This window comes from Suricata suricatta, chromosome 4 (genome assembly GCF_006229205.1).
Source record: "Suricata suricatta isolate VVHF042 chromosome 4, meerkat_22Aug2017_6uvM2_HiC, whole genome shotgun sequence".
Taxonomy (NCBI): Eukaryota; Metazoa; Chordata; class Mammalia; order Carnivora; family Herpestidae; genus Suricata; species Suricata suricatta.
The window spans coordinates 91,089,209-91,101,544 of NC_043703.1; the positions used below are offsets into that span (position 1 = coordinate 91,089,209).

At 43.3% G+C, this 12,336-nt stretch overlaps 1 protein-coding gene across 5 annotated transcripts in view; it reads left to right on the forward strand.

Moving 5' to 3' along the window:
* Nucleotides 1–8,467: 8,467 nt before the first annotated feature.
* Nucleotides 8,468–12,336, forward strand: part of PPM1B (protein phosphatase, Mg2+/Mn2+ dependent 1B) — a 92,885-nt gene continuing 89,016 nt past the window's right edge. For all 5 annotated transcript variants that reach the window (XM_029937273.1, XM_029937274.1, XM_029937275.1 and 2 more), the window contains exon 1: nt 8,468–8,892. The gene's annotated coding sequence lies outside the window, so the exon portion shown is untranslated. The remainder of the gene's footprint in view (nt 8,893–12,336) is intronic.

Genomic DNA, 12,336 nt, shown 5'->3' on the forward strand with positions numbered 1-12,336 from the left:
GAGAAATTTAAAACTTTTTTAATTCATAAAAAATAAGCCCATTATGTGTTTGCACCAATGGAATCTTCTTGGTGAAAAAACTATTTCCTAAAGCAAAAATATTAGTAAGGAAGGAGACATTGTCTTCTATGTTTGCAAATCTCTTTAATCTCTGGTATACTGGAAGACAGTTGGACTCTGTATCTGCATTGCAGTATGTTGCAACAGTACATGTCTTTTTTTTTTAATGTTTTTTTTAAAATTTATTTTTGATACAGAAAGAAACAGAGCATGAGAGGGGGAGGGGCAGAGTGAGAAGGAGACACAGAACCAGAAGCAGGCTCCAGGCTCTGAGCTGTCAGCACAGAGCCTGATGCAGGGCTTGAGCCCATGAACATGAGATCTGACCTGAGCCGAAGTCATTGGCTTAACCCACTGAGCCACTCAGGTGCCCCACAGCAGTACATGTTCTATAGCCTCTAGAAAGTCTCTGTATTCTCCTGAAAGAATGAGAGTGAAATAGGCAAATAATGTCTTACCATCATCGCAAAAACTGTTTTGACCTTGTAGACTCTCAGGGGTCCTCATACCATAACTCCAAAAACTGTTGACTTAGGGTTTCTTCTGATATTTTTCTTCTTTGTTTTGCAATGTGAGTTTTCTTTAACTATAAGAAAAGATTAGTTCTATACCTAGAAATAAATGGTATAAAATTCAAATATGTCTGTCTGGATGCGTCTTCTTCCTCCAGATGTCCAAATGTCCCTCCACCTTTCTCCATTCTGTCCTGTGACCTGAATGGATAATATCAATGGGTTCCAGTTGGGTTCGGCCAAGGGGCAGCCCTGTCAGCCAATCAAAGGGAGGGAGGAGATGAGGTTGGGGTATTTTTACCCTAGTTGGAAAGGGCTCACTCTGTCCTTCACGGGGGATCAGAGTTCTTGACACAGGACTCCGTTCACACCTCTCTGTTCCTGCAAGCCTTTCCGACCCACATCCCGTCAGGCATAAAGGTGATAATGTGCCTCCTTATTACTAGCCCAAGGGGATTAGACCATCTGATTTATCTCTACGCTGCCTCAGCCTTTGCGAATAGTCCCTTTATGACATTCTCCTCAAAATTCCTAATTTCAGGGCATCATTTGTTTCTTGCTGAACTCTGGCTAATGCAAGCTGGGAGAGCAATAGTACCTTAAGGATAAACTTCAGTTAAAATATTGTCCATGGCAGTGTATCCACTTGATTTTAATGGAAGTTAGAAAGCTGTAAAGTTCAGGTGTCTCAGAGTCTAAGATCTTTAATGGCTTGGGAAAGACAGGGCTAAATGCATTGAAGACCAACTGGTATCTGCAGACTTCTTGGTTTTGCTTCTGTTTCAGTTTATTTCCTTCCTTCCTTCCTTCCTTCCTTCCTTCCTTCCTTCCTTCCTTCCTTCCTTCCTTCCTTCCTTCCTTCCTTCCTTCCTTCCTTCCTTCCTTCCTTCCTTTCTTTCTTTTTCTTTCTTTCTTAAGTGAAGTCTTTACCCCACGTGGGGCTCAAAATCAAGATCAAGAGTTGTGTGCTTTACTGACTGAGCTTGAGTTTATTGTCATCTATGCAAAAATGAAGCAGAAATATACCTGCAAAAATATTTATCAGTGCTAACGTGGCCATGCATCTCCAGAGCAGTGTGCCAATGCCAAGCAGTGGATCACTGGCACCTTAAGTCAGTGGTTCTCAAACTGTGGTTCTCTGGACCAGTAGCAGCAGCAGCTTCAAGGCACTTGTTCGAAATGCAAATTCTCAGGTCTCCTTTGCTACCTACAGACTTAGAAACTGTAGGGTGGGAGGGCGGACTAATAATCCATGTTCTCATAAGCCCTCTGGGGAATTCTGGTGCTTGGTAAAGTCTGAGGACTTTCACTCTCAGAAACTCATGACATCACAGTTCCTAAGCTTCCTGGCCTCCCTTACAGCTAGGGGTGGTATGTGATGCCCTCACGTCCTGCTGCCTTGAACTTGGGCACCTTATCTGAAGCTGCAGTAACCATCCTGTGATCTTGGGGTGACAAGATAATTGTAGACGCACTGACCCTGACATCACTGTTCACCTCCAAACTTCTTGTTATGTAAAAAAAAAAAAAAATGCCACCCACACCTTCTAGTTATTTAAGCCACTATTTAGGTTTTCTATTAGCCAAACACAACTCTAACCTTATGACATGGGTTATAAAAAAAGACTTTTCCCCTCATGATAATAAAAACTTTAAATAATATATTAGTGTTGAAATAAGAATTAAATGTGGAGTAGAGGGCAACATTCTAATGGATTTTTAAAATAATTTTTAGCATGTGTGGCCTAATTCTTGCTGAATCCCAGGTACCTTGGGATAAAAGGGCCTTTGTCCTAAAGAGCTCTCTGGAGCTGTTTGAGACACATTTTTTAAGAGAAGCTATATTGGGGTGCCTGCGTGGTTCAGTCAGTTAAGCATCTGGCTCTTGATTTTGGCTCAGGTCATGATCTCACAGTTTGTGAGTTTGTGAGTTGGAGCCCTGTATCAGACTCCAAGTTGTCAGTGCTTGGGATTCTCTCCTCTCTTTCTCTGCCCATCCCCCTACTCATACTGGCTCTCCTCTCTCTCTCTCAAAATAAATAAATAAACTTTTTTTAAAAATAAAAAGAGAGGGGTGCCTGGGTGGCTCAGTCAGTTAAGCATCCCACTTCAGTTCAGGTCATGATCTCATGGTTCGTGGGTTCGAGTCCCGTGTCAGGCTATGTGCTGACCGCTAGCTCAGAGCCTGGAGGTTGTCTTTGGATCCTGTGACTCCTTCTCTCTCTGACTGCCCCCTCCCGCTCCCGCTGTCTCTCTCTCTCTCTCACAAAAATAAATAAAAACATTAAAAAAAAGTGACATTCTAAAAAATAAATAAATAAAAATAAAAAGAGAAACTATGTTGTGATTTAATTAAAATCAGGGTTGAATGTTTTTATTTTTTAATGTTTATTTATTATTTTTGAGAGAGAGAGACAGAGTGTGAGCCAGGGAAGGTCAGAGAGAGAGACAGAGAGAGACAGAGAAACTAAAGCAGGCTCCAGGCTCTGAGCTGTCAACACAGAGCCTGATGCCAGGCTTGAACTCACGAACCATGAGATCATGACTTGAGCCAAAGTTGGATGCTCAACCAACTGAACCACCCAGGTGCCCCAGGGTTAAGCCTTTCTAAGAAAATAGTAGCGGTCAATGAAAAGGGAAAGTTGTTTCCTACTCTACTCACACTTCTGACACGAAATGTGCAGGTTGGTTTCCTCACTGTAAGCAAGTCTGACATTGACTACATGGAGTTAGGGCAGTTCCCACAGGTGAAAGACTCAGTCTCACAAGACTGAGCCCACTTTTAGAGGCCGATCACAAGTCCCAGCTTATGACCTGTTCTTCTGACCAAATGGGGGATTCCCACAACCCCTTCCTTGGGTCCGATAATTTTCTAGAACCATTCACAGACTCAGGAAAGCACATTAGTTATTATAATCAATTTATTATGAAGGTTACAATTCAGGAACAGCCAAATGGAAGAGATGCTTGGGCAGGCCATGTAGGAAGGGGCACGGGGCTTTCATGGCCTCTCTGGGTTTACTTTCCACCTTCTCAGCACCTCAGTGTGTGCGCCAACCCAGGAGTCTCCAAACCCAGTCATTTAGGGCTTTTATGGGGGCTTCATCACCTAAGTATGTAAATCATAAGTCATTGGTGATTACATCGCTTCTAGCTTCTTTGCTCTCCCTGGTGGTCTGGGAGCGTTGAAAGTTCTGATGACCTCATTATATAGTTGCTTCCTCTGGCAGCCAGCTATCCTCTAAGGGTTACTTCATCAGCATAAATTTAGGGGTTCAGAAAGGCTTCTTACGGGGTGCCTGCCTGGCTCAGGTGGTAAAGTATGTAACCCTTGATCTCCAAGTCTTGAGTTCAAGCCCTGTCTTCCGCCTAGAGCTTACTTAAAAAAAAAGGCCACTTATGAATAACAAAAATGTTCTTCTTACCCTTGTCATTCAAAAAATGATAGAGGTTTTAGGAGCTCTGTGCCAAGAACCAGGGATGAAGTCAAATATATGTTTCTTTTTATATCACAGTATCACTGATAATTAATTTCTTTCTTCAAAAAAATTTTTTAATGTTTATTTTTGACAGGGAGAGTTAGAGTGTGAGTGGGGGAGGAGCAAAGAGAGAGGGAGACAGAATCTGAAGCAGGCTCTAGGTTCTGAGCTGTCAGCACAGAGCCTGATGCAGGACTCAAACTTATGAACCATGAAATCATGACGTGAGCCAAAGTCAGACTCTTAACCAACTGAGCCACCCAGGTGCCCCTTATTGTTAATTAATTTCAAAGGCAGCAGTGTCTATAACCTACCACAGTATCTGATTCACAGTGACTGTTTAATAAGTATTTGTAGAAGGGAACTGGAAAAAAAAATTTTTTAAGTTTTAATGTTTATTTACTCTTGAGGGAGAGAGAGACAGAGTACAAGCAGGGGAGGGGCAGAGAGAGAGGGAGACACAGAATTTGAAGGAGGCTCCAGGCTCGGAGCACAGAGCCTGATGTGGGATTGGAACTCACAAACTGTGAGATCATGACCTGAGTGGAAGTCAGATGCTTAACTGATTGAGTCATTCAGAGGCCCTGTATCTAATGGCTTTTTCCAAAAAACTTTATTTATTTATTTTGAGAGAGAGAGAGAGAGAAAACATGTGTGTGAGCAGGGTTGGGGGTGAGGGGTAGAGAGAGAGGGCGACAGAGAATCTCAGGCAGGCTCCATGCTGTTAGTGCAAAGCCTAAAGTGGTTCAATCTCACATACTATGAGATCATTACCTGAGCTGAAATCAAGAGTCAGACGCTTAACTGACTGAGCCACCCAGGTGCCCCAATATCTGATATCTTATGAAAAGAACACCGGGACGCCTGGGTGGCTCAGTCAGTTGAGCATCTGACTTTTGATTTCAGCTCATGTCATGATCTCAGGGTCATGGGACTGAGCCCCAAGTCAGGCTCTGTGCTGAGTGTGGAGCTTGCTTGGGACTCTCTCTCTCTCTCTCTCTCTCTCTCTCTCTCTCTTTCTCCCTCTGCCCTTCTTTCCTGCTCAAGAACTCTCTCTAAAAAAAAAAATAAATAAATAAAATTATTAAAAAAAAAAAAAGAACACCAGAGTACTATAGCTAACATTGGGGAAATCAGGACTTTTTCTACATTACATTCAATTTTTTTTAACATTTATTTATTTTAGGAGAGAAAGAAAAAGAGCATGAGACCATGAGTGGGGGAGGGACAGAAAGTGACGGCCAGAGAGAATCCCAAGCAGGCTCCTGGCTGTCATCTTGCAGAGACCAACTTCTGGCTTAAACCCAGGAACTGTGAGATCATGACTGAACCAAAAATCAAGATTCAGATGCTTAACTGACTGAGCCACCTGGGTGCCCCTCTACATTATATTTAGTATTGTTTTTATTGTATTTTGGGAACTGCTTTGCATTTAATAGCATCTACATCTGAACCAAATAAAGCTCAGAGAGCTCAGACCAGCTGCATTCACACAGCTAGTTAGACTCAGAGCTCACTATGATGGTACTCAATGTGTATGATACATTATATATTTATGATGGTTCCCTCCCATTTACTTTTTATATTTGTGAATCATGTTGGGCCTTCCTTATTGGTTTAGTGTTTTAATCCAACAAAGCATACAAGCAAGTTAACCTAAATGTGTTTTTATCCCTATTGTATTCTTAGCCCCTAGGACAGTATTCAATGTATCTTTATATTTATTTATTTATTTTTAATTTTTTTTTTTTTTTTTGAGAGAGAGAGGGAGTGCACGCAGAGGAAGGGCGGGGTGTGGGGGTGAGTACAGAGGACCTGAAGCAGGCTCCAAGCTGACAACAGAGAGCCTGATGCGGGGGGCTCAAACTTGTGAACCCCGAGATCATGACCTTAGCTGAAATCAGATGCTTAACCAGCTGAGCCACTGAGGTGCCCACTGCATCTTTGCTTTTAGTGACTGAAAGAATGAACAATGTGCAATCATCAGCCCACTGAAATGATTGTGCTTTGTATCAGTTTCAGGGTCAACCAAGGGAAAATGAGAAGGAAATCAACAGATCAAGAAATATCTCCGTTACCCTTATGAGATTGCTTGGATTCCCAAGACCAGGGTCCTCTGATGTCTCCATTTTTATGATCTTCAGATTCTTATTTTGGAAGCTGGGATCCTAGACTCCTTTACCCCTATATAAAGTATGTCAAACAAAGGAGTGTGATCGAAGGAAATGTATTGTATATGTTTTTTAACAAACTATTTCCTAAGAAGTGATACTGATAACAAAGGGGACAAGGGGAAGGCAAAGTCTGAATGGGCCTACTTTTTTTCTTTATTAACTTTCCTCCCATCATGCAGAAGTGGGGGAACTAAATTTTGGGTTATGGTGTCTCCATGACCTATGCTAGAGGGTATCAATCATTGGTGTGTATAAAACTTTAAGAATTCACCTAAGTGTTGTCCCTAGGGTCCCTGTTATTATGGGTGTGAGTAGACCCAGGAATTCACACCCCAGGTGATTATGAGGCTAGTGCTCTGGCCACAGTGCGGTAAAAAACCCCCACTATTATTATGGAAAATTGGGGCATAGGTGAACAAATCTGAACTGCACTTAAGTCCTTATTTTTGCCATTCTCACCATTGCCCAGGCACTTGGCCTATTCCGAAATTTGCCCTTATTCCTAAAACATCCACAGCCCAGAAGCTGAATAGCGCTCTGCTGGGTCTTAGCCTAACTTGTCATTCCAAAGCAATTTACACGGAAGTGTGAATAAGGTTTAAATCCTTTATCAGGGCACTTCTATTTTTAAAAAAAGGTATTCTAAGGTGTTAGAATGTTTTCATTACTTTAGTTTTGTTTCTTTTGGGGGGAATTAACCTGGCAATACCTGTTAGTCTAATTGGATGGGTGAAGGAATCATATCCACTCCCTCCTTTCGTCTGTTGAATCATTCATTCATTCTAGTCGGAGACTGCTCTGTGTGAAGCCTTCTTCGGTAAACCTATTCATAGGGACGATCCCTTATGACACCACCATCCCTTGCATGTTTCAATGATAGCACGTATCATCTTGTAGTGGGATTGCCTAATTTAGTTTTGTATCCGTAGTTCTTCGTATGGTGCCTAGCAAATAGGCGCTCAAGAATTGTGGAACGAACGAATGAATGTCAAAGGCTAGGCCGAGTTTAAAAAATCAATGTTGAGTAAGAAACAAAACATGGAAATGTCAAAGGCTGAATGCCAGACATTGGAGGCCTAGAAAGAACAAAAGTAACCCACAGAGTCCTCTTGAAGGGATCACCTGTCCCATTTTCTCAATTCTCTTTCCAGCGTTTCCTGACACCCCAATTTCCCGCTCACTAACTCTTTCTCTCCGCTACTGCGGACAGGTCAGGCAGGTATATTAGCTCAGCAGCTCTGATTGGTCGGCGATGACTTCATTGTTGGGAAACATCCGGGCTTTTTCCCTGCCCGCAACACCTCCCCCAGAACCCAGCGTTCTGAGCTTCTCTCTCCCGTGTATGCCCCTCCTCCCGCTGGCTGAAGCAAAACAACTGCCTCGCCCTGAACCGCTTCTGATCCTCGCCTGCGCCATCCCTTCCGTCTCTACGCCAAAGAGAGGCGTTTATATTATCCAATGAGGGCCTAACAGGACTTTGCTAGCCAATCAGCAGCCAACTCCTGCAATTCCGGGTGGGACTAGGCTTCCACACCTATAACTGGACAAGCGCGTTGGCTTCTTTATGGCGCTTGTTTTACGCAAGGCTTAGAGGTCAGAAATAAAGGGGCATGCCTTTATTCTCGTAGACGGGAAGGATCCGCGCACACTGTCTGGATTTGACCGTTTTCGAAGACTAGCCAATCGCTTTTCGAATACTTCCCCGCCTTTTGCGCGTTGATTTAAAAAAAGCCAGTGTGACGGACTTGGAAATTGGTTCAGTGACGGACACGCAGTGAAAGCCAATGATTGCGGGTTCGGGTCACCCGTTAGACCAATAAGAAAAGAGAATCGCTAGAGGTCGGTCTTTGCTAGGCGGAGTGCAGGTGGGCGTTATTTGATTGATGGCGATCTTTACTTATGGCTGGTAGGGTGGGTTGGTTCCTGACGTCCAGAGGCGGGCCTGAATAAAGTAAATGGTAATAAAGGGTTGGGCCTCACTCAGTGGGCGGTGTTTGATGGATAGTTGACCTTGCCAATTGAAGGTGGTCATTGATGCCCAATGGGAAATTAGGAACTGAGAGGCGGGGCATTGTGGGCGGGGAAAACGGAGTACCGAGGTGCGGGGCAGGCGAAGTGGGAGGGGGCCTATGATTGACGGGAAGCCCAGCCAACCGCCTGCAGCAAGAGGCCGCACCGCCCCAATGGGTGGGATCTGGGGGCGGGGCTCCCCGAGGGGCGGGGAGGACGGGGTCCGGGGAGGGGGTTGCAGAAGGAGCGGAGCTGCTGCTGCTCAATGGCGGAAAAGCCGCCGGTGCTCTGACCGCCTGGTCCCCCTAGCAGTTGCGGGGGAGTTTCCTGCCGGCGCGGCTGGACTCTCTGCTTCTCAGGGTTCGGTGGCTGGAAGATGCTCCAGAGAGACGAGGCTGCGGCGGAGGAGGTGGCGGCGGCCGAATCGGCAACGGCGCTAGGGTGGAGAGAAGGCGGCAGCGGCGGCGGCGGCGGCGTGCGGGGCCCGACGGTGTAAACAGCCCCGGAGGCGGCGGAGGCGGTGGCCGAGACCCCGACGGGGAAGCGGCGGCTGAGGCAGGGTCGCGCCTCGGTCGGAAGCCTGGGTTGAGTGCAGCGGGGGTTCTCTGCGGCGGGCGAGTACGGACGCCCTCACCTCGCTTCCCTCCCTCGCCCCAGGTAAGGCCGCTCCGCGCCCCACCGCGGGGGAAACGGCTCGCGGGCACCGCCGAGGCCCCGGACCGTTTTCGGGGTGCCGCCGGGCTGCGGTCGTGGGCCCTGCCTGCCTAATCCTCGCCTCTTTCTTTCTGCCGCGGGGTCTGGGGGAGCAGAACGTCGGGCCTGGCTCCTGGGTAGGCCCCTTCCCCAGCCGCCGCCTCCGCGCTCGGCCGAGGCTGAGAGAGGCTCGGGGCAGGGAATTTTACTTTGCTCCAACGCCTGGAAGTGAACTGCTTTCCCCTGTTCTCTGCTTCAGACTGCGAGCCTTTCTTTCACACCAAAGCACTGGGGCTAGGTCTACCCCAGGCTTTAACTCCTCCTTCCCTGGATCATGCCTGTTTGAAAATCCTACCTTTTCCATTTGTTTCCTCCTCAGCTTTTGCCCCACTCTGCGCTTCACTTCACTTCCTTGTTAAATCTTCTTTCTCGCTCTTCTTTCTGTGCGTCTCACTACCTCCTTCCTTCTTAGTAGCTCTAAATCGCTTCTTTCTCTTCTCACCTGACTCCTATCTTCCCCAGCAATCCTCTTCGGAAGTCATTCTTTTCAGCAGAGAAGTTTTTAAATGAAACTTCTGCCATCAGTACCCCAAGTCTTCCAGAGCCTCATTAAGAGTAGACTAACCAGCTTTAAATGGCAGATCATTTTTTTAAAAATAATTTAACTGAGTCTAATATCCTTTCAAAAGTAGGTTGTATTTTAAATGTGAGAATAATACCAACGTAATTTTAAAAACCTGGGGCTCAATGAATGTTGGAAATAAGTTATTTCATTTTCAGTTGCCTGACCTTTATGGTCGGACTTAGCAGATCTAGAACATTTGCCCATCTTATTTGGCAAAACTGCTTCTGAAGCATTTGATAGTCGGCCCAGATTCATCAGTATTCAAGTCGGCTTAAAAGCAACGTGAAAACTTTAAAAGGAAGACATTAAATGAACAACTAGGAAGCTGTTTTCCTGAAGTCCCAGTTAAAGACCTTTTCAAATAGGCTCCACATGTTTAATGTATCAAAGTAAAGTTGGCAGGAGGCTTGTAAAAGGATTATTTAGGAATTTGAGTAGTCTTAGTGATACATAGCTATTTTGGGAAAAACATTCTTTTTCTGTTAACAAACGTTTACAACTGTGATGTGAGAATTACTGAGGTTTATTGCGGGATTAACACAGGAACTCATTTTATTTGAGCTACTGCACGGATGTCGAAGTGGTGAGTTGTACAGGGTAGATAAGTGTAAGTCCCTGTGTTCTGGGAGATGGAGCAACATGCCATCAACACTGAATGTTAGTGGACATTATTTCATTTACTTTCTCTGTTGTGCAATAGCAGATTTCCTATTGTTGGCCTGCTTTTAAACAGAGCATTTCTAAATAGAGAGAGACAAGTTTTTCTAATTGTCATGATAGTCTTTTCCAAGTGGACAGGCTTTTTAAAAAATACGGTTGAAGTTACACTGTTAAAGTGGTAATTTTTTAAAAGAAGTATTTTTGTAGGCCTCCCGAATGGGCAGTGTGTTGTTTCAATTGAACTTTTAAAATTTAGTACAGCTTTTTTTTTTTTTTTTTTTTTTTTTGTCAGGGGTAATTTTGATTTTTACTGTGCATCTTTGCTTCTTTCAGTGCCTTTTTAAAGTGGTGGTTGTGTGTTTTTCCCTTTTCATTTATTTTTGCTCTCATAATGTTTTATCACAGTTTCTGCAGTGGCCTTTATGTTGCATTATCAGCACGGAGTAGTGTTTTTATGTGATCTTCGTACCCATTAGTTAAGATTTCCTCAGTTTTGGTACATGATCCGTGGAATTTGTTGGTGTGTTAATCTCTTAGAAGTGACCAGAGCTCTCAACACCTGTTTTCTCAGTACCAGGTGTCTGATTTCTGCGGGGACTCAATGAATCGGTGAAAGCTTTTAAAGATTTTCTGATAGTCGTGGCAATAAATATTATTTAATGTTAGTCATTAATATATCATAATTACCAAATCCCTGACGGTGACATCATCTAAGGGAATGGTTATGTCTAAATAGCTGTGCTTCTAGGAATATCTGATTCACAAATTGACGAGGGTCGGAAAAAGTCCTTGTGAAGAGTTTGTTTTCCTATAATGTACTTTTCTCCCCCTATGGTGTCCATTTTTTATGAAATTTTCGAATTAAAATTTGATGGTGATAGACTGTCTCATGGCACTCGTTGAAGAGTAGAATTTGCCATAGTGTAGCTTAGGGATCATGGAGATGCATTAAACACTGAGCCAATGGTGGAATGATTGTAAACATGCCCTTGTGAATGGGTTGGTAAACGTTTCTTTTATTGCACATGATACTGAGAGTGAATCCCCCCCATTGGTGTTAGTTACACATGCTCTGTATATTGTATGAATATTTGTATATTATATGTAACTTTTTTAAAGCATCTGTGATACTACCTAGATAAAGAGTAAAGTAGTATAATTCTAACTCGATAGTGGTGTTTCATAAGAAATTAATAATAAAATTAACTCCTTGAAATATAACATATATTATACTTTTTCTGTGAAAAAAGTTGGGAAACAACTGACAGTGTCAGAGTTCACATGAACTTTTTTTAAATTCCAGAATTCAAATAGCAAAATTTATTCAAGTAATATTTAGCATAAAATGTAAAATTATGGTTAGCAGGAAGAGAATTTTGGGGAATATGGTTATCCCCTCCCCCCCGCTCCCCCCCCCCAGCACATTGTACTTGATTCTTTTTATTTTTTTCTTAACTAATTTTAGAATTTGGGTCAAAACGAAATAATAGCAGCTTTAAAGTTTTACTGTAGAATATATTTTACATATCATATCAATTCTACTGAAATCACAGTAGAATTGTGATTAGGATTAAGTAGGATTAGATTAGTAGGATTAGGAGGACTGATTATTCTGGATATGAGATAAAATTCTCAGAAACTAGGTAAACCCTGGAAAGGTACCCGCACTACATTCCATCTCACTATCCTATATTCATACTGAACAGTGAAAGGAAGTAGGATGCATTTGGAGGGACACTGGTTTTTGCAGTTTTTGTATAAACTGTCATACTGATCTAACAAGTATAGGGGAAGAAAAAGGAACTTCATAATTTTTGTTTATCCTTGTTTTCGTTGGTGCTTGTTTATACCAAAACACTGATTTAAAAGAAAATAACCTTTGATTTTTTAGACTAATTTAAGTATGCTAATATCTCTGATTACCCATTTTGGAATCTTTTTTCAAAAGAAACATTTCTTTTTTTAAGTTTTGTTTATTTAAGTAATCTCTACACCCAATGTGGGGCTCAAACTCATGACCCTGAGGTCAAGAGTCAAATGCTCCATGGGCACCTGGGTGGCTTAGTCCGTTAAGCATTGGAGTTTTGAGTTCTACTCAGGTCATGACTTCATTATTCGGGAGT